The following is a 23,753-nucleotide window of genomic DNA, read 5'->3' as shown; positions in this document are numbered from 1 at the left end:
CATAAAACAACTGTAAACCTATTTTGCCCCACCCTGCATAATAGTAACAAAATAACAAACATTTTAAAAATAAAAATTTTTTTAAAAAAAGGATTTTATATACTCCTTAGCACACCAAAATGTAAATCAATAAAAGACTCTAAAACCAACCACAACTCGAGGATTTGGAATGGTTTCCTAAGTAAAAGAAAGAAGAAAGGGAGAGAAAGGGAGAAGGAAGGAAAGAGAAAGAGAGAGGTAAAAGGGAGAAAGAAAGGAGGCAGATAAAACAAATTAAATAAAAGCAGTAGAGTGTGGGAAGACACATTGGTTTAGAAGGAGATCCCCAACTGTGAGATTCTTCTTATGACTCAGCTCGTCACCATTCTGTGTGCTCATTAGAGGAGTAAACACTTTCTTATTTCAGTCAATGCTTATTTCAGCAAAATTTGGAGATCAACAGATGAGGTTGTTATAAGGCCACCAAAATGGCTGTGTTAACAGGAATAAGCTGGGAGACATCACAGTGACAGTGGACATCAAAGACAGACACTGAATTACCAGGAGGTAATTAAATGTGAAAAGAAATTAACATTGTAGTGATATTGGCATACTTGGAAAACGGTAAGCAGTAGGTTCTTCTACCTCAGCTGGAAAGGGAACGTTTTAAATAATTTGTACAAAATGGGTCAAAAATTTTCTGAATCGGTATTGCACCATGCAATTTAATCTCATCAATATACCTGACACACCCCTGAGTACAAAATATCAAATGGAGCAGAAATTGGTGCAGGAAATGGGGCAGGACACAGGAAGTATGCTCAAAGATAAATAAAGACAGGGGAAGCATCCTCAAAAAGCTAAGAACCTAGCAGGGGCCAGAGAACTGCTATCAAAAGCACCAGAAAGAATGGCAGGTATTATAAAAGAGGTAAAACAAAATAAAACAAATAAACAAACAAACAAACAAAATAACACAGTGCTTGAGTAATAACTTCCAGAGAGGAATAAGGAAATGTACTGTGACCTGGTTCTATTTCTATTCATAAGTTCTTTTTTTTCCTATGAGTAGTATATTTTGCTTATGCAGAAATAAGAAAATCATTTTTATTTCAACTAGATATATCCAGTGTACCGCTTTTTTTTCTTTTCTCAAAAATCATTTAGCCATGGAAAAAAGACTTTTTATGAATTGCCAACTAAGTCAAAAGGAGTTTACAAATAACCTGCCCTTCTAAAGACCTTGCAGGCAAATCTTGCTGATGAGCTCGGAGTTGTGAGGTAGAAAAACTGCTTCACATACCCCCCCACCCCCCAGTGTTAAAGTGAGGACTTTGCTTTCAGGTTCCAGCCGTGAGTCTAGAAATATTTATAAAATATTTATTTTTTTACTAAGGACATCATTCTGAACTTAAAAAGCTGTTAGTGTTCTATTAAACTATCTGTCATTTTAAATTTTAATAGTGCCATTCTAGTGTTATTTATGCAAAGATAGAGGAGCATATGGAGGCTGTTAAGGAGAACAGCACCTGGTCCACAAATTGGTTGACCTGGGAATTCTACACCCTTTACATAATGTCACCTACGCCACTCAAAGCCCAGCATCTCATAGAAATCTAATAAATCTGGTCGGTTATGCAGTCAAACATATAGATAGTTTGAAATATCAAATGAGTACATTTCAGTTTTACTTACTTAAAACATTTTCTTGGAACCACACAGCTAAGGGCCAAATTCCAAGCATCTGTAGCAGATGAATTAGAAAATACATTACTCGTGAATCAAAACCTGTGTTTTGCACCAGCCTAGAGAGGTCTGTGATGATAGAATAGGCATAGGTCCTGGAGCCAGATTCCTTGGGTTCAAATCTTAGCTTAATCCCTTCTCGGACTGTTAAACCATGGACAGCGTGGTAATCTTCTCAGAACTTCCCTGCATGGTGAGGGTGTGATGATTATAAGAAAAGTCCTGTAATACACTAAAACCATCTTTAAGCACTACATGTTAGCTATTACTATAACCCTGATCCAACCCTCATTTCCATATCTTTCTATTCGTCCCATTGTACATTTCCCTAAATGTAGTCCCTGTTTTCCATCTGACCATTAGGGAAAAGCTTGTTTCTATTCCCAGGCCTTGTGAAATTTCAGGGAACAACGTTCAGCCAATATTTTAAAGAACGTTATCTGTGATAACTCTTAAGAAGTTTTACAGATTGACACAAGGACTTCAGGAAAAGGTGAAAGAAAGGGGTCATTGATAAACTTTAGGAAATCTATAACCACCAAAAAAAAATGCTTTATCCAAATATGATTATGTCTCAGTGGACATTTTTTGGAGGAAATTTTCATGGATATTCATTAGATTTTAGATCAAATCCAAAAGATTACTAAAAGCACTTGCATTTAAACCAAAAGAGCACTGGCCTTAAAATTCCAGGTCATACTTAATTCACATATTCTCTAACTTTGCTTCCTTGCTGAGATCTAAACCCGGATCCTTTATGTGCTTGCCAACATTTTATGTTATGTTAGATGGCAGTTGTTATATTTGTACAACCTGTTTCCTGTAACTTTCAGTTAAACATAGACATGAAACTATTATTAAACCCCATCTTAAAATCTAGGTTTATTTATACTATTTTCAACATAACAGTTCATTTCTTTTAGAATTCTTATTACTCCCCTTTGTACTTCCAATGCTTTTTCTTCATTGAATTCATTGGGGTGACACTGGTTAAGATAATTATACAGGTTTCAGGTGCCCAATTCTGACACATCTCTGGACGCCATATTGTGTGTCCATCCCCTCAAGTCAAGTGTTTGCCCATTACCATTTACTCCCCCTGTGCTCTCCTTCCCTTCCCCCTGCCCCGCCCCTGGCAATCACTACCCTATTGCCCGTGTCCATGAGGTTTTCTTTCTTTCCTTTTTTTGTCTATTTTGCCCTTTATTTTTGCTCAATTCCTCCATCCTCACCTAGCTCCCCCGGTCCCCACAGCTGCCATCATACTCTTTACTTCCAATGTTTTAAAGAAGCATTCATGAAGACATAGAGAGATAGCAGAAAAAAACCAGGGGCCTTGGCATCAAACAGACGTGGGTCAGAATTCCAGTTTCCCTCCCAAAAGTGAGAAACCTGCCCCCAAAATGCTGGCTCTGTGGAGCAGGATGCGAATCATGCAAAGTCCCTGTCCCAGCCACACGGAGGAAATGCGGAGGAAGACTCCTTCCACTCTCCTTCCTCCTCTTGCCCTCAACCCCCTAAAAGGAAGTACTGCAACTTTGAAACTGGCACTCTCAGACTCAGTCAAAATTAGTACAGTCACCTCTGGTTTGACTCATTATATTCAGAAGCATTTATTCCATGGAAGACGGAGAACTGCTATAAATAGACGGACAAATAGGTAGATACAAATAGTCAGCTTTTGATGTTTTTAAGTGCAGTTATTTGTTCCATACTGCATTCATGTTAATAAAAATTTCTAAGTGTCTATGGAAATGGTAAGTTAGAAATTGTTGGTGTAATATCACTGAAAATAGCCATATTCTCAATTATTTATTTATGTGCCCTCAGCGAAAATCGGTGTACATTTATCATATAACTCTTTCCTCATAAATTTATATCTTTCCCATCAGTCTGACAAAAGTGCTTTCAAAATAATTCTAATATTCCAGTGTTGGGAAGATACTTGGAAAAGAACACCGGGGACTTGAAAGTTTTTTATTTCTTCTTTCGAACCTAACTCGTCTCCTCAAGAACAAACTGTTAAAGTTGCCTCAAAACTCAAATCCAGAAAGAAAAACTAACTCCAATTCTAAAAATTATTACCAGTATTTATCATAATAATACAAAGCATAAACACCAGGTTCTATTTCCTATAATGCTAAAGATTTTGAGTTAGCCAAAAGGTGGTGTTCCAGTTTCTGGTTCCTGATTACACAGACACTAGATTTACTGATGTTAGGAAAGTGCTTTCCCGGTTCATTTCCATTTAGGGGTCTGGAATAATTGCATTTCATTGCTGCCAGAGACAAGACCTGCACGTGCATGTATTTCCAACCCCACAGTGAATAAGGATCTGAGTTAAGGCACCTGGGGAACGAAGAGAAGGATAATAGTGGGTCCTATGGGGGTCCTCAAGGGACTAATAGCTCCAGGTGGTCTTAGAAATCATGGAGAATATCCCATCGGGAGCTCTTGGGAGGATGCCAGGGCCATGCAGCTGGTGCAGCGTTCAAGTCCTCTTCACAGAACGCTTCAATACGGGCCCTTGTCACTCCTCGGGGCGGCCCTGCAGTGAGCAATAATTACATCACAGTCTATAGATTATCACCCACAAGTAATTTCTCAAATGTGCTCCTTAAGTGATATCTTGAAAGCCACAAACTACCAGCTAGGAAGAGACAATGAGAGGCACGACTCTGAAACATGGGACCGCAATTTAGCAGAGGTCACTGTGAGCCCCTCACCCATCACATCTTATCCTCCCCGCCCCCTTCCCTGGCCTTCAAGGATAAAAAAAGCCTTTGGCTGCTCTTAAAACTAAAAATGAATTCTTTTCAACTTCTAGGTTCTGGTGTTTGAATTCTGGATCTGTCCCTTATCGATTCCATAATCTTTAGGTTATCATTCCTTAGGTTTCAGTTTTTCCCTCTCTGTAATAGGGAGAAGACCACTTCCTAAGGCTGTTGCAGGACTACATGAAATGTCTACAAGGTGCCGGGGCCCTGTGCCTGTACAGGCACACACCCCAGATCTGGTGGTAACGTGAGTCTTAAGAGGGATTGAGTAGTTTCTGGAGCCTGGCACTTTGTTGACCTTCTGTAATGCTGATGTCCAAGGCCAGGCAGGTCCACATTCAGGCAGACGGTAGAAAAACTGCAGAGCCAGAAAGGGTTGGGTCATTCTGTTTAATAAAGTCTCACAATGGCTGACAAGCACACAGGCAGGAGAAACCACCTCTCAGGCAAACAAACCGCAAAACAGCCCCTCACAGTGGTGGGCTTGCAATCTGCGCATCTGCAATCCCCCTGAATGCAAGCACCCGTAGCCTTATGTCGGCCATGCACACACACGTGCCTCTGCCAGGTGCTTATGCACTAATCAAAGTACTTGCAGCTCGTACACCAGCGAGCAAGCCTAACACAGCTGCCCCACACCTTCTCAACCATACTAAAGAGAGTATCAAGAAACTTCTAGTAAATGACAGTGTCCAACATTCAGACTTCTTCATTCAAAAACCAGAACTAAAAGGATCAGTTTTTCAGTGATTCTTTGAATAGAAAATTATTGACAACTTTTTGTCTGTTAGGTCAAAAGTGAGAGGCTGGAGATACAAAAATTAAAAAAAAAAAAAAAAAAAAAAGAAATCCCTACCCTCACATTTCAAAATTTAATGGTAAAAATTTATATACTAACTGCAAAAAGGGATCATATGAAAAGGAGAGATTATTACAGAGGAATCATAAAAATCCTCTCGCCTGTGAACATGTTTTTGTTTCTAAGTGAAGTTTTTCTCATATTTATTACTCTATATTCTAACACATGACTCTGTGAATGGCTACATTTTACCAGCTCTATAAATGACATTAGCCTTGGGGTGAAGTAAAGAATGCCAAAGTTAAACACGCAGTCTCCAACAGGCCCTGATATGGCGACCCACCCATTTCCAGCAGTTCAGAAGGCTCACTAAGGGTTCCTCCATTTTTATGGTAATCTGAGTGTTCAGGACTGAAAACAGAGCAACAAGAAGAGGAAGACCCCCAACACTCACTGTGCCAGACAGGATGTCTGTGGGGCAGCTGTGTTAGGCTTGCTCGTGGGGTTTATGGGCTGTAAGCACTTTGCCTGATTGGTGCGTGGGTGCGCAGCAGTGCCACATGTGTATGGCCTATACTGTATGGCTATATGGGTGCTTGCACTCAAGAGAGATGGGGGATTGTGGATGGCGGGTTGTCTGCCCACCACTGTGAGGGGCCATTCTTGCTGTTTTTATGCCAGAGAAGAGGTTTTCCCCTGCCTGTGTGGCTGTCTACCATTGTGAGACTTTATTAAATGGAATGGCCCTAATGTTTCTGGCTCCACAGTTTCTTTATTGTTTATCCAAATCCAATGCGAACCTGCCTGACCTCAGCCACCAGCATTACAGTGCCCAAGGCCTCACAATACTGACTCAAATGTGAAGGGTACCAAAGTAAGAAGGAGAGACTTGGGAGAGGCCTGGCTGTCCCAGAGTGGCGAGGAGGACTGGGAGAGCCTGACAGTCACACCCCAGGTGGCAGTCACTCCATGCCTGGGGCACCAGGAACGCAGCCTGTCTGAGCCCACACACCTCAGCTGCCCCAGCCCTGTACCAAGCTCAGCAAAGGGCTTAGTCCAGAAGCTCTATTTTAACCTTAACTCTGATTATGCTCCTCAGAGTGGGTCATAATGAGATATAGGTCTAATGAGTAGCCATCTTTTAAAGTCAGAAAGTGCCTGACCAGGCGGTGGTGCAGTGGATAGAGCGTAGACTGGGACACGGAAGACCCAGGTTTGAGACCCCAAGGTTGCCAGCTTGAGCGTGGGCTCATCTGGTTTGAGCAAAAATTCACCAGCATGGACCCAAGGTCGCTGGCTCAAGCAAGGGGTTACTCAGTCCACTGAAGGCCCATGGTAAAGGCACATATGAGAAAGCAATCAATGAACAACTAAGGTGTCACAATGTGCAACAAAAAACTGATTGATGCTTCTCATCTCTCCGTTCCTGTCTGTCTGTCCCTTTCTATTCCTCACTCTGACTCTCTCTCTGTCTCTGTAAAAAAAAATAAATAAAATAAAATAAAATAAAGAGTTTAAAAAAAAACAAACTAGATAAAGTCAGAAAGCACTTCAGCCTTGTTTAATGCTCGCAATTGTGTAATATAAATGTTTACTCACCACACAACATCAGGTTTATCCTCAGGACAAGACCTGCCACGGATGACACAATTTAAACTGCTCCTTAGGCCCAAGGACTGTTTTCAAAACATTTTAGAGATTTCCTTATAAATATAAGCTGGAAAGCCAAGATAAACCCTTGTTTATAGCATCCAAAATCTTAGCAAATAGTCTAGACTCTGAACTATGAATTAGCAAGATTTCATTATTTTTCTTCAAGAAAATGAGAGGCATCAGGTCCTGCAGCAAACCTAAGCAAGTCCTTGGAATGGTGACATTCAAAAGCATCTAAGTAGTTATGATGTTACATGTGGAAAAAGGTCAAGGCCTTGGGGCAGCACACCATTTAAAAAAATAAAAAGGCCCTGGCCGGTTGGCTCAGCGGTAGAGCATCGGCCTAGCGTGCGGAGGACCCGGGTTCGATTCCCGGCCAGGGCACACAGGAGAAGCGCCCATTTGCTTCTCCACCCCTCCGCCGCGCTTTCCTCTCTGTCTCTCTCTTCCCCTCCCGCAGCCAAGGCTCCATTGGAGCAAAGATGGCCCGGGCGCTGGGGATGGCTCTGTGGCCTCTGCCTCAGGCGCTAGAGTGGCTCTGGTCGCAACATGGCCACGCCCAGGATGGGCAGAGCATCGCCCCGTGGTGGGCAGAGCGTCGCCCCTGGTGGGCGTGCCGGGTGGATCCCGGTCGGGCGCATGCGGGAGTCTGTCTGACTGTCTCTCCCCGTTTCCAGCTTCAGAAAAAAATGAAAAAAAAAAAAAAAAAAAAAAAAAAAAAAAAAAAAAAAAAATAAAAAGCAGAGAACATCACCACTTTTCTCTGAAAAGTCTACACTTTGTCCCCTGGTGAAAGAGCAATTATCTTCCTCACATATGATGGAGCAGTGATCTAGTTATCCTTCTAAATGGAGAAGACAAAGTATTTAAATATGAAGTTTACCTTCAGCCTCCTTCCCCTGCACCACTTGGAATCTCTCTACCACTTCTGGGAACTCCTGGAGTCTCTAGCAGCACTTCAGTGCCCTACTATCAGTTCTTTCTCCTCACCCTCCACATGCCCACACTTTCTTTCATCCCAATCTATTATTCTAAAAAAGTTTATGATATAGACAAAGAGGAGAGGCCTTGAGCTTGAGATCAGAGGTCCTGAGTTTGGGTAGTTCAAGCCCACGCATGAGGTCCAAGCATCAACTTTTGTGAATGCTTCCCAAGCATTTGGATGTGAAACTAGGGTTGAGAATTAAGCTGACATTAACTGACAGTGGTCACACTCGTCTAGGACCCCTGCCAGAAAGCAAGTACCTAAACGCTTCCCATAATATAAGTTTATTGCACTAGCCAGTCTAAGGAATTGATATCCAAGAATAAATGTTAGCACTTCCAAGCAGCAAAAGGGAACACATATGTCTCCCCAAAATATGCCACTTTGGCATATTATTTTAAATTAAAGTTACTGAAAAAATACAAAAAAACAGTTGATACAAAAAGGACTTTCTTTTTCCCCCTGAAAGCAGGAAATACATCTCCCATGCAAAATGTACCCTCCCGTACCAGAGGGTAGAAGACACGCTTACCAAAGGAGATCGGGAACTCAGGGCCAAGAAGGCTGTATAAACAAACCTGCGAACTTCTTCACTGATTTACTGCCCCAGGCCCAAACATTTTTGTCTTTGTCAGTGCCTCACAAATGTATTGCTTTTTTTGTCTAAAAAAGTATAAAAGCTGTTTTGGTCACTTCTTTGAGCTTCATATCTTTTAAGCTACTGTATGTAAAATTTTAATTTGTTTTTCTTTTCTCCTGTTAATATGTCTTACATCAATATAGTTATTAGACCCATCAAAGAACCTAGAAGGTAAAAAATTTTCTTTCCTTCTAGGTTGGTGAATATGGGAAAATTGAGGGAGGCTCCATGCCTCCCCCATGTCTGGCCCTGTGCATCTCTTCCATCGGATTGTCCCTGAGTTATTGCCTTTTATAATAAACTGGTGATCTAGTAAGGAAAGTGCTTCTCTGAGTTCTGTGAACTGCTCTAGCAAATTACTGGTAATCAAAACCAAAGGGGTTCATTAAAACTTCTAGTCTCTAATCTGTCTTTCAGAAGCACAGGTGACAACTGGCACCTGAAGGAGGTAGGTGGGAACCTTGTGGGACTGAGACCTCTACCTGCGGGATTTAATGTTATCTCCAGGTAAATAGTGCCAAAATTAGGTTGAATTGTAGGATCCCCGGCTAGTATCCGCGAATTGCTTGAATGTGTAGGGAAAACCAGAATTTGGAGCCAGAACTTTACTGTGATTTATAAAAGTCCCACATGATCTGGGACTTCCTTTCGGTGTCTCACGAAACTTTACTTAATAATAATATCTGGGTGTGGTTTCTGGGAATCTGTGTTATGGAAAGTTCTTCAGATAAAGGTGGGTCATTTAGTGAATAGAATTGAGAGAACTAAAAAATGGATTACAACCTAAAAAATAAGTAAATAAAACCACAAATAAACATGGAAAAACTATGAGAATTCTTTTACCTATTCAGAATAGGAACATCTATAACCTAGGTAAAAACAAAACAAAAAAAAAAACAATTCAGCAACACAAAATACTTTAAACATTTGTTATAAAAACTATTGAGATGGATAGATAGCTAGCTGATTGATAATAGATGATAGATAGATAGATAGATAGATAGACCATAAGTAAAGTCAAAAGATAACAAACTGGGAGGAAAACATTTAACTTATATGACACTTAAAAGATTTGTCTTCTTAATGTAAAGGATTTTAACAAGTCAATAAAATGCCAGCGACCCCCCCCCAAAAAAAATGAGCAAAAGATTAGAATAAACGGTTCTCAAGACAAGAATAGCAAATGACTCAAACATATGAAAAGATACTCTTTCATAATGACAAAAACATAAATTAAAAAACTACACTGAAATATCTTTTCACAATTCAGAACTCTCCAAATGCCATAGTTTGATAGCACAGTTACTGAACGAGGCGTGGGGAGCCAGGCTCCTCTCAGTGAAGTATAAATTAAGTTGAGGACAAGTTAACTATAGCTATCAAAATTTCAAAATTACAATTGGTCAAGTCATTTGATCTAACCACACTCTGCTCTTCAACAGACACATTTTCATGCATATGAAAAAAATATATACACAAAATTGTATATGAAATTTTGTTTGCTATGGTAAAATATTGTATATAACATCAAAGGGGGGGGTTGTTTTATTAAATTATGTCTTAATCACAGAGTAGAGCACTTGGTTGCCATAAAGAAGATCAAAAAAGTTGTCTTAATTAAATTTATGGGGGTGGCATTTGTTAATAAGATTGTATAGATTTCAGGTGTACAATTCTATGATACATTATCTGTATGTTGCATTGTGTGCTCACCACTCAAAATCAAATCTTCTTCCATCACCATATATTTGACCCCTATTACCCTGTACTCCCCTCACCCCCCTTTCCTCTGGTATCCACCATATGTATCAACATGTGATAATGTCTAAGGAAGAAGATGACAGTACAACAAAATCTGTATATTATTGCACTGTTTCTTTTTTAAAAGGCAGAATGATTTTTCATGCTATCTGATCTTTCAGTCTCAGAAGAGTCACATAATGGCTGCCAAAATTTTTATTCAATATTCTCCATCTAAATGGAAAACTGCTATGATGGATCCACAAACATTTTGCATGATTCCAGGCAAGATCAGAGGAGCTTCTCCACATAGAACTGAGTCTGTACAGAAGCGCTCTAAACAAGTTTGACATCTTCCCCCTATCTTAAGTAAAAATATCTCCTATAAATGGAAAAAGAGAAAATAGAGGAGCCTAAGAGGTATAGAAATGCCCGTACATAAGAAGAAAAAAATTGAAGTGATAAAGCAAATTGAAACAGGCAAAGTTATAAAAAGAAAATGTGGTTGATAACTGACCCTGTGGAGCCAACCTCTTCAAATTTTCATGTGCCTACAAATCAATGGGAGATCTCAGCAAAATGTGGATTCTGATTGACTAGGTTGGGATTGGGGTCAGATATTCAGTATTTTTAACAAACTCTCAGGTGATGTCACTGTTGCTGGTCCATGGACCATATTTCAAGTAGCAAACTGTTATTGTTGCATATTGCATATAAAACATACTCATTAACGAGTTCATTAAGTGTTATATATTTAGGTTCTTGGTGTTTTATTATGCAGACATCCTTGGTGAATTAACATATAACAATTGGAGAAACAAATTGGAGTTTCTGATTGTGGGGGAATATATTATTTCTTCTTTAAAATCATAAATTATAAGTTCCAAATACCCCTAGATTTATAATTGAACAGGTTTCATAAATTTCTGTGTGTGCACAAGAATATTAGCTTCTATGTGTGTTAAGTAAATCCAGAAGGCTTTAAAAGAAAAACAAAAAGATTAACATTGAGTAAATGAGGAACATGGATAGTATGCAGACTTTGTAGTATTTCCGTTTGTGCCTTTTAAATGTGTCATATAAACACATTATGTATTATTAAATAATATTTTAAGTCTTCTTCCTAAAACTAATGACCTCTTAAAACTGGATGGGAAGGAAGGAGAATTTACATAGGTCTAAATCTACAGAAAGCTTTTCCAGGAAAGACATGGTGTTGAGCTGGTCTTGACCAGTTTGGAACAGCTTAAATCTATACACAGATATGAGTAAGTGTACAATGGCTGTCTATTCAGTGAGTGAGAGTTTTCCATTTTTCCAACAGCTTTCTGTAAAATACTGATTAGAATTATATATAAATGAGATTTAAATATTGCCTCATAAAGAAGGACATACCGTAATGAAAAGAAATGGCACGCCATCTACCATCTGTCTGCCAGGAAGAGATCCACAGAGGAAGCCATTTTTAATATGATTAAGCCTGTGTTGACAGATAGTATATTTAGATGCCTATTTACAGATTCAGGAATCATATTCATTAACCATCTTCTCCCTCCCACAATGGACCAGAATTTAGCTCACTTAAATCACTCCCTACTTCCATCCACTTAAAATAGTTACTTCACAGTTTTTAGGTTTTCTGTTTGTTGTGTTCATATTGTGTAAATAATATACTGCCAGTTTATGTCTTGTTCCATCAACTGATACAGTATCTCTTGACTTTTCACTCTGTATTATGAGAACATTCCTACCTCTGCCTTTCCCTTAGCTCTCTCTTCACCTTTGGTTCTCCAAACACTGTCATCTGTATTTTACATCACCCCAGGGATAACACTTGCATTCTGTTTTCAGTCATAAATATGTATCCCATAGTTTATCCTAAAAGGCTTATCTTAAACATTGAAATTTTAAAGCACTGTTCACTTACTACCATAAAAATCATAGTTTATTCTATAACCAAATAATTCAATATAATTATATTTTATTTTTGTACAGTTTTTAATTATTTCTAGTTCCTATTTTTGTATTTTCCTTCCATTATTTAACTTTTTCATAATTTTAAGAGCTCAAGACCTTTTTCCTAATATTATCATTTTTCCTCTTATTTCAGGTCATATTTTCCACTGTCTCTTCCTTCCCAGAGCCTTCTAATTCCTGCTGCATTTGTACTATAGTCTACGCTTGCTAACACAATTCTCTTCCTCAACTTCCTTTCCTGGCTGTCCTGGTTATATCCCTGCCACCTTAGTGGGTCCTTTGACTAGAGGGAAAGCCCAGAGCCAACCTGTCTCTCCAGCTACTACAGTGAGACACTCTTCAGGCTAATGTCTTGGGTTTCTTGAAGAAAGGACCAATTGAAAGAAGTCAAAATACCATATTCTATGCTCTTTTTTTTTTTTAACATGCTTCCAGAGTAGCAATCTGTCTTTCTAGAAGTTCCCTAAGCTGGTGATTTAACTAAGGCAAATCAAAACTTTGATTTTAATTTAGTTACTGTACTTAACTCATGCCAGTTGTGATTCATTCCATTTCATATTGAAATATTGTATCTGATTTTTCTTTCCAGGATTATTTGACAGACTCTAAATAGAACCTCTTTATTTTATAATAAAGACTGCCTAATTGTCAAAGAAGGTAAAATATCATGCATGGACTAATGACTAAGATTTCACTCTGTTTTACTAAGGTAAAATAAGGCTCTGGTTCTGTTTCCTTAATGATGACCTATTTTTCTAAAGTCTACTTCTTGTGAGCCTATAAGATGGGGTACAGAAGGAGGGATATGATTACTCACCAACCTGATTAACTTTTTTCTCTGTTTGACAAAGTATTGTGTCATAGTTATATATAGCCCTGATTCCATTTAAATAACTGTGTGACAAATATTCTTCAAATAAAAAAAGAACGGGATTTGAGTAATGTGACTAATTCAGCTTACATAATTTGTTAGTGCAGTTAGTTCTGATTCAGAAATTCTTAGACTTAATGGAATGCATAAAAGATAGGCAGTCTCACTTTTACTTTTCTTATAATGGTTCAATTTATGCCACATCTTAACCTTTTTATGCAACGATCAGTATCTTAAAGACATTTAATGTGCAAATCGCTTGTTTTACTCATTTCCATTTTTTAAAATCTGACCTAGGAAATATAATTTGTTTACAGAGCTCTGTCCTATCTCTTACTTTTGCTCAGTGAATATTTACTAAATGTTGAGTATTCATAGCTTTCTTCTATTTATCAGGCACAGTGCTAGATTCTTGGAGGAATAAAAAAAAATTGAACTACGATTATCTCACTCCAAGTACATGAAGATACAAATTTGTACAAATCTGAAACAGAAAGTATTCAAAATAGTTAATAACCAAGGACTACACTGTGTGCCACAAAGATCTGGGTGGCACTTAGAGACATCTGAAGAAATCAGAAAGAAACAGGGCTGGAGTACCAAGGAAGGTTTAGTGAGGTTACCTGTGAGTTATTTTGATACACAGACTTGAAGCCAATTTATTGACTGTGAAACACAAAATTTTTTCATTGTATGTGGAATATTACTTAACTTCCTGGATATGTTGTCTTTCTCTGTGTGTGATGGGTATCAGATTAAAATATTAATGTTTATTTTTGAAAGGTGACTCTAAATGTCAATATTTATGTGTGTGCATGACTTTGAATAAGGCTGATCATTCTAACTAAAATTCATACAAGTAAAACTCCTTATTCTTTGCATATAGCATGAACTCAGAGACATGATTATTTTAAGTTACAGTAAAGTATCCTAAGACCAGCCTTAATGCAATGAAAGTCATCACTCAAGTCAATCTGGGTATACTTATTTTAAACACCAGACCTGTGGCCAAGAATTTATGGATACTTCACTTTAGAAAATAAGTACTTTCAAAAAACCCTGCAAACTGAAAATCAGAAATAATACCTTAAACCATATGAAACTGCCAGTTGTGCAGTTAAAGATATCAACAATTTCACATGATTCACATGATTCATCAAGAGCAAGAGACTCTTTTCCCTAGAGTTCCCCTGGTAGCCACTACCTATAGATCAGACTTGCTCCACAACCCCCAAATTAAATTAAACAGATAAAGGAAAAACTACTTTTATATCTAAAATCATCTTGATATTTAAATTTAGGGGTAGGTAAATTTTCTCCAGAGCATTCAAAAGGGGTAACTGACCTTTCCTATTTTTTTTAGTTTCTCTGATGATCTTTTGTGAGTCCCTTACCTCAGCTAAGAATAGTATAACTGCCTGACCAGGCAGTGGAGCAGTGGATAGAGCATAGGCCTGGGATGCTGACCACCCAGGTTTGACACCCCAAGGTCAATGGCTTGAGCTCATCCAGTTTGAGTGGGGGGTGTGGGGTCACCGGCTTGAGTGTGGGATCACAGACATGACCCCATGGTCTCTGGCTTGAAGCCCAAGGTCGCTGCTTGAGCCCAAGGTCTCTGGCTTGAGCAAGAGGTCACTGGCTTGGCTGGAGCCAACCTCCTTCACTGGTCAAGGCACATACGAAAAGCAATCAACGAACAACTAAGGGGCCACAACTATGAGTTGTTGCCTCTCTTCTCTCTCCCTTTCTGCCTGCCTGTCCCTCCTGTCTTTCTCAAAAAAAATTAATTAATAAATAATAGTATAACAATTTGAGTATTTGATTTTCTAGAAATTAAATGAAAGATAATGCTTATTATGGACCCTTTTAGACTTTCATATAGGAAATTAAGAAAAGAGGAAAGAAAGAGAAATATTTGTCAGCCTTGACCCTGAGCTCCAAGGACAAAGAGGAATAATATACTGAGGTCTATTCAAGCTTTGGCTTCCTCACAGATCATGACAACCAAGGTGCCAATTAACAGTAACTGTGACAGTGGCTTTTGTAAAGTGGACAGCTGGCCACTCAAAGATACACAGGGACCACCTGCTCAATAACATTGACCACCAAACAGGCCGCAAATGGTGACAGCATTTGAATGTTATTACTATAGTCAGTTTCACCTCAGCTCTGTTTGAACTGAACATTAGGAGAAAACGCTGTAAAATTCACATTTGATTTTCAGAACATTATGGTTCTCTGTAAATCTCATACATGTGACTTGCTTGGGCATCACTGGTCATTGGTGTGTTAGTAGAATTCTGCATCACCAGGGAATTAGAAGTAATTGGTTTAACCAAGACATGCTGTACCTGCTGAGATGCCCTTATGGAAAGCATGGAGAAGATAAATAGAGAAAAATTGGCTGTAGGAAAAGACTTGAGTGAGGTGATGGAGGTGTGGGTTGGGAAAAAAATGGAAAATAGTTGTCATTAAAGGTAAGGGCCAAAGCATCAAGTGGACCTGAGACATGCACATTTGGGGCTACAAATCCCAAGTCACAGCTATACAAATTTTCAAGAAAAAACAATCTAGAAACTTTTAAATATGCATATTGTCCACAAACAAAAGAAAGTGCAGATACAAACTTTTCAACTAATATGTACTAGGAAGTTGAAAGAACATTAACAGTTGAAATCACTTCCCAAAGCTATAGAAAATGTTGTTAAATTGGTTGATGCCCCAAGCACAGCAGAATAGTTAAATATATATAAAGTAAAACTTAGCTAACAATTTGGGAAACTTAGTTTGCACTTGAGACAAATAAGAATTCAGGGTTGTATTTCATAGAAAGGAAGAGACTTGAGATGTCAGGTCCAAGTCCTTAGTAAAGAAGATAACATAGTCTAGGGAGCTAGCAGAGATGGCAAGTAAAACTGCCTAGCAAATTATACAATAATCAAAACACCATACAGATTCCACTAACGTCACTTGCTCTGCATTATCACCTGATATGATGTACTTATCTATAAAAATGAAAACCAGACTCCCTTTCCCTAACAACGCACAAGAACCTTGTTGAAACAGCAGCCAGATATCCAATACAATCTCTTGAATTTTATAATATAGCAAACTTAGCCGGTAGTCAGTCTTTAAATAAAACTGTTAGGGCTTTAGAAGGGAAGCTCTTAGCTTAGAAAAAATGGGGTTAGTATAAAGAGATTGTGGAAAGAAGCTAGGAAGAACAAAAATATTGGTAAAATTTGACAAATGCCTTTCTCAGTATTATGTCAAAAATGTTTACTGAGCTGCATAATTAATAAAAAATATTCTCTACTCGAGTCCCTAATTATTATTCCACACAGGACAGAACACCTCTTCATTATCCCTTTTTGAATTGATTGTGTACATCAAACAGTCAGGATATAAATAAAATATGCCTGCATGCATAATACCCTCACATTAAAGCTGGAGGCAATTAACCTATGATTTCTCATTAATTAAATTAAAATAACCTTCTAAAAAATGTCTAAAATCAAAACAGATTTCTTTTAGTGCAGATTTTCCTCACAATGATGCAGAGAGGCTGCTTACCAAATAGATCGCACCAATAAAAAACAATGTCATTTCTGAGTTCATCCCCAGCTTGTCTCTCGTTTTCTCCTGAGGTTACAGTTTCATTTTGTTAAATCTGATTACAATGTCAGAGTTTTGTTTTGGGTTTCTCTTTTTCCATCTCTGTCTTTAAGAATACTTGTTTTCATCAAGATTTTTTTGTCTATTAAATTGTTCAAGCACCTTCTCCCTGAGCTGCTGGGTCTGTATCATATTATGAAAAGCTGCAAATTATTTGGTGAGTTTGCTGAATTCAGATCATCAAAGCATATCTATGAGATACCAGAAGGGCATAACAGGCCCGAATGCGGGGCTGCCCCCAGCACAGCCAGGTAGTTCCCATTACCTCCTGTTCGGGGTCTTTCCAATTCCTCGTCTTCTTCCCTGACTCCTATGTACTCCAAGTTGTTAGTTACTTCAGATTTCAGTAGTGTCCTCTCTATAGTATATTTTTATTTTAAAGTAGGCATAAAAAGGATATGTATCACCAAAGAATATGTCCTTGCAGGTCCCCTAAAATCCCACTATATTAAAAGACCTCATGGTCACAGATTGCCTGCACCCTTCCTAGTACACCATTAGGTGATAAAAATTTTCTTAAACACCATGCATTGATTGGTTAATCTCTTCTCCAATGGGAAGAGCAAATTTATTCACTCTTTTTCTCTCTTCTGATAGTCTGACACAGTAATTTCACATGGCAAGTCCTCAATATATGATGCTTTGTCGAATCGAGTTTTAAGCCTGGATCCATTCCTTTCCTCCAGATTGGCTCATCTCAATTACCCTGGACAGTTAGTGACTGCAGTGGTGTTCTAGTGCCCTGGACAAGAACTTTGAAGACATCTTTTACTCTTCTATCACTTTGTCTTAATCTTTTTATTGATTTCCTCATAAAATCCTATCATTTCTTTCTTCAAAAGATTGAATTATTATGCCCTGTCCAGGTAGCTCATTTGGTTAAAGTGTCATCCAGATACACCAAGGTTGTGGGGGTCAATCCCCCATCAGGGCACATACAAGAATAAACAAATGAACACGTAGATAAGTGGAACAACAATTGATGTTTCTCTCTCCCTCCCTTCCTCTAACTCTAAAATCAATAAATAAATCTTTTTTAAAGGATTGATTACTTCCTTTTTCTTGATGCCAACCATCATAACCTAATATAAACACTGATGACTTTGTCCCTATTAACCCAAGCTTTCTTTAACAGCCTTCTAATCCCACTCACTGACCCTAAATTATCTCTTTATCATGTGCATCACCTGTACTCTTTCACAACATATTCCTTCAGCCTTGTTTTGCCCTTGACCTCCCTTCACACACCTACATTGGCTGTATGGCAGGCATCATTCATTGCCTATCCCTGCTATAGGGCTCTGGACTTTGTATTCTAAAGGCAAGAGATATCTTACACTCTTACAAAGAATGGCTCCTCCTCCTCTCTATGATTTGTCTAAACCAGCCAATGGTCTAGGGGTTAGACCCTTGACCCAGTTTTGGCCAATGAGCTTTAAGGGAAAGTCACCAGGGAGTTTCCATTACTAAACAAACTGCCAAAGCTTGATAAATACATTACACCTTTCTCCCTTCCTTACTGTTTGTAATATTCGTATAAGGTTGTGATACCTAGAACTATGCCAATGGGTAAGGATAGTGGATTAAAAGAACAGAAAAACCTTGGGACTTTGACAATAACCATTTAGCCACCAAACCAACACTTTAAGACTTTTTGTTAAAGAACAAGAAATGTAAATTTAATATATTTATTTTAGTTGAAAAAATATCAAAACAACTTATTTTACTGTATAAGATGAATCTGCAAGAGACAATGTAAAGCATTGTTCTTCAATGCCCCAATTTGGGACTCCTCTGGCACAGAAGACCATGGGTACATAACTTCATGATAAATTCTTATAGAAAACTGATAACATATTACACAAGTTTTCATGTGAGGGTACACACAATCTCCAATCCAACAAAGCCATCTGAGAAATTCACTAAACAATTGAATCTGTCATGTGCTTTCTGTGAAGTCCCTGAAGAAGTATATATCTGACAGGGTACAATGGCATTGGAGAAGCTATTATAGTCAATTCTATGAATCAGGTACCCCAATTCCCCAAGGCAATTTTTACAAGAGTAGGTCAATGGCTTATGTTTCAAGCTTTGTTTTAAAATGATAAGAGGGATTTGAGAATGAGTTTCCTTTTAGTTATAATACCTTTTAAAACTACATTAAAATAAGATAGATGCTATTTATACAAAGGAACCTTTGGACAAAAGAGGATGGATTTTATGACAAATACAATGATATGTTAATCCATTTTTACAGCAGACCATCATAAATAGAATGCAGTATGTTATGCATAAAGAAACATAATGCATAAAAAGATGTAAAGTATTAAAGCTATGTGATTGAACTGTACAAATCTATACATATGATTTCTAGTTACTTCAAAGTAATACTCTTTTAAGGTTATGCCCTTATTGTACTGATCTTTAAAATACACTCTTTTTGATAGTGACCTTTGAGAACTGCTGAGGATAGAATTGTGTTTCAGAAACAAGGAAAAGTCGTTAAGTTTAATGAAATTAAACTTAACTTGCCAAAAAAAAAGCCTTGTGTTCCTCAAAGACCAATGCAACTCAAGTACCCCTCATGCCCTGGGTCCTACAAACTGAGCCTCAACGTCACACAGGTGAAAGACCAGATCCCCTTTTATGGCTCTTACACACCAAAAGTCTCATTCCTTCCAAACAGCTTCCCAGAGTTCAAGGAACCAATTCTCCCAAGGATAAATTAAAGATCATTCCTTCTACGTGATCTAATTTGCAATCCTAAATCCTCCAAATTCATAGAATCAATTCAGTCCCATTTCCTTTATTTCCCAAAGGCTCATCTTATCCTAATCTTATCTAGGATATCCAAATCTCTCATTATTACTTCAAATGTGTTTGCCTCATGGTCTGTATGACTCATGCCTATACTTCACCAGTATCCTTGAAGACTCAGGTCCAACATCCTCAATTCACTGTTTTCAGAGTCTTCCTTTCTTTGTGCCAGGGTCACCAAGAGGGCTTCAGTTCAGACCCTTTCAGCATCCTGTTTACAAGATCCATGTCAGAAAGTATGTCACATATTGCACCAGCGCTTGGGGTCATTCCACCTTCTTCATCTCAAAGCTACATTACTTTCTTTATCAATGACCCTCACAACCATACCTAACCTTAATTAAACCATTAACAACGGACCATCAACTGAAACTCCTTGATACTACTTGGAGGGTACAAAATAAGGGAACTAAGAATGTTCTTTGGTATTAAACTGTAAGGTAAACATGCTAGCCCTATCTTTCCAAATGTGTACTATCTCAATATATCCAGATAAAAATTTTAAGTTTGGATTGATATCCCTCCATTCTCACTACTCACTATCCAGAACTTGAGAATGAAGTAGGCTCAGACTAGCTTTTGCCATTCAAACCTAAGAACCAAGTAGATTAGGATGTTGAGGAAGATTAGATCAAAATTGTAAAGCCACATAGACAGGACAAAATGGCACAAAAGTCCTGCAAGACTTGATTAAAGTCTGAATTAGAAAAAGAAAACTGATTTGGCATATTAACCTATGTTTAAAAATATGTAGATGAAAGGAGGGATGGTCATCCCCAAAAGCATAGATTAAAGTAATACAAACAATGTGGCCAACATGCCCCTCCTAGAAGAAAGAAAGCTTCAGACAAATCTTTAAGTATTTCAAGTCTATAACAGAAAAAAACAATTGTGTTTAAATGGAAACCGTGCATGTCTGCATACAGCCCATCCTTCTGGGTTATCACATTCTAGCCATTCATTTTCTCTGAGCTATTTTACAACTCTTGGTAAATTGATAAACATGCACATTCTGTCTCATCCTTTTAGTGGTACATCATAGATCACATTAATTTTTCATTAGGGTTTTTTTTTCATTATTTTTTTTCTTTGTACTCTTCTGTCTGGCCACAGAGTCCAGGGGGCAGGGCTGGGTGACATATGCAGATTGCTCTGGGTACCCATGGACCAGTTGGGGGAATCCACAGGTAAGTGTTCCCAGTGGCTCATGGGTGGGATTCGTATCCCTTTCATGTCCTCCAAGACTTCTATCTGCCACTCGTTTCACCTCTTCTTGACCCCCAGGTATTTAGCTCACAATTTAGTACTGTATTTGAAGTGATTAAGGAATGATCCCATTTGGCAATATCCCACACATCTGGGGAAACTGAGGGCTCACACATTCTACCTTTTCCCCATAAGAGACATCATGAGCTAAGGAAGATCTTTCTTGGCCCTAAGGCTCTGCTGCCTTGAGGAGGTGAAGGGTGGTGATACAACTTCTTTTTTTGCTCCAGTGGGGTACTGGAACTTCTTTTCTGGAAATCTGGACTTCCACAAATGCTCTCTCTTCTGTGAGTGATTGTCTAAGTCAGTGTTCTTCAGGGATAACCAGACCATGGCCAAAAGGGCTACAGCTGGTCACAAGCCACTGCAGTACCCACAGCTGGCACTGAAGTCTGTGTGCCTATCACCCAATGCACAGTGGGCAAGGCTCCTCCTGGATCCCTTGGCCTATGGTACTAGATCCCACAGCTCCCTCAAAGGCACTTTTGTCCATGGATGGGTGACAAATTTTTCTTGTTAAAGGAAGAAACGAAAGTGAAGGACATGTTGAGGAGAGAGACAAAAACAAGCTGCCATGACACCGGTGTCACTTCTGCCCATTAGATTTTAATTTACTTTTTGTGTTGATCTCCTTCAGGAAGACAACTGATCATGCAAATGTTCCAGTTCAGCGGCAGTTCTGTAGCTTGTTTTAAATGTCAAATAACTCAAGTCAAATCTAAATGGTAAGCACATGAAACAGTTGTAAACAAAGATGAAATAAGGTTAAGTAATGTAGCATAAAGTAAATTAAGAACATGGGTATTAGAATCAGACCTGGGATGAAATTCTAGCTGTGGCAGTTCATAAGCTGTGTGATGGGCAAGTCACTTGATCACTTTGAATCCTAGTTTTCTTATAGGCAAATGAGTATATTAATACAGGAATTATTGGAAAAGTTAGCAATACTATATTTCCAACTAGATCTTACTTGAGCTCACCCTTGAGAACTCCAGCACCCAAGTTGCTTTAGGTCACATTGAGGCTGACATCCATGATCATCTTTCTTCCTAAAATCTTGTTTCTGCTAAAACTTTGACCACTTTCACACCTTGCTTCCTTTATCTTCCTCTTTTCTCGAATTTTGTCATCCTATGGGGAGCACAGCCTCTTTTCTCTGATGTCTCACTCAAGGCATCTGTGCCTAGTAGACATTAACAGAATATTAAAATTTAAAAATGAATATAAAAATATTGTGGGTTATTTCCTGTTAGCAACCAATTTTCCTACTAGAGTTATTCCTCTCACTCCCAACATGTTCCTTATATCTCCTTCTTTACTCCCAACCACCAAAATCTGTTTTATGTATGTATGTATGTATGTATGTATGCACGCGTGTATTTAAATCATTGTAGTTTCCTTTTGTTCTTACACTCAAGGACATTCTTGTTGTGCTTAAAGAAGCAGATTCTGAGAAGAATTTAGTAGTTGGCATTTTAAAACAATATTGTTTTCTCTTAGCTACATTCCTAAAATTCCTAGAAGAGCAGACATTCAGATAGTGGTAATTATTATCATTATGTGTATAGATCCCCAAGGTAATAACCTAGAATGTATTCTCATGAGACTATTTAAATTTTTTATGTTTGTTAAAAAAAATTCCACTATTTGATAGTTACCCTTTACAAATTACTATTCCAGAAACCATAAAAGAACATTGAATGCTTTTGTTTTTTTAGAGTACTAAAAAAGTAACTCACTCTCATTATATTTTTAGTTATATTCTAATAGATGTACTTTTTTCTTGTTTTGCTCCAACATTTATTTTTCTGTGTTAGATTCACTCTGCTGTGGATTTATGAAAACCATCCCTCTATACCTTCAGCTTTTATTTCTCCTCTTTTATTGTTGATAACATCCTTATGACAAGGGCATATTATGTGATCTAGGCCCAGGACATGGTACATTCCATTCTCTGGCCTCAAATATTGCCCAGGGATGGACACACTACCAAAAGCAATAAAATCAGACCAAATGAGTTTTAATTATAGATGCTTTCAGGATTTCCAACTGTAATGGTTAATTTTCTTGTGTCCACTCAACTAGGCTATAAGGTACCCAGATATTTTGTCAAACATTATTTGGGTGTGTCTGTGAGAATATTTCTGGATGAAATTAACCTTTGAGTTGGTAGGCTGAGTTAAGCAGATTGCTCTTCCTCTTGGGGTTGGGCCTGACCCAATCAGTCAAAGCCTTGAATAGAAGAAAAGTATTGACCCTCTCCTAGTAAGAGAACTCTTTCTGTCTGACTGCCTTTGAATTGAGATATTGTCTTTTTCCCTGCCTTCGGACTCAAACTTTTCCTGAGTCTGAAGCTTGCTGGAGCTTGGATGAAGCTAAAGCATCAGCTCTCTTGGTTCTCCAGCTGCCAACATACCATGCAGATCTTTGGACTTGCCTGCCTCTTATCTCTGGACACTTCTGACAAATACACCAACCATACAAGCTAGACCTCTTTTAGACATATTGTAATTATCAAATAAGGTGATAATTTTTCTGAAAATAAAACCAACACAGAAGAACACATCACTAAGCAGTAGAAAGAAAGAAACCATATTCTCATGCCATTTATTTGAACCTTTGTTCAAGCAAAATTTGTAACTAATTCTACCCGTAAATTTTTGTTGTTGTTGTTACATAACAGAATAAACTTCTCTTTTGTTTAAAAAGGATTTTTATGCCTTGTACCAAAGAATTTTGTTTAACAAGCTCATCTCACCCAAATTGGCTATAGAAAAATTCAGAGAAATACATACAATTATCCAGATAAAAGTACATAAAGACATGGA

This window comes from Saccopteryx bilineata, chromosome 3 (genome assembly GCF_036850765.1).
Source record: "Saccopteryx bilineata isolate mSacBil1 chromosome 3, mSacBil1_pri_phased_curated, whole genome shotgun sequence".
NCBI lineage: Eukaryota > Metazoa > Chordata > Mammalia > Chiroptera > Emballonuridae > Saccopteryx > Saccopteryx bilineata.
This window is presented reverse-complemented; position numbering follows the sequence as displayed.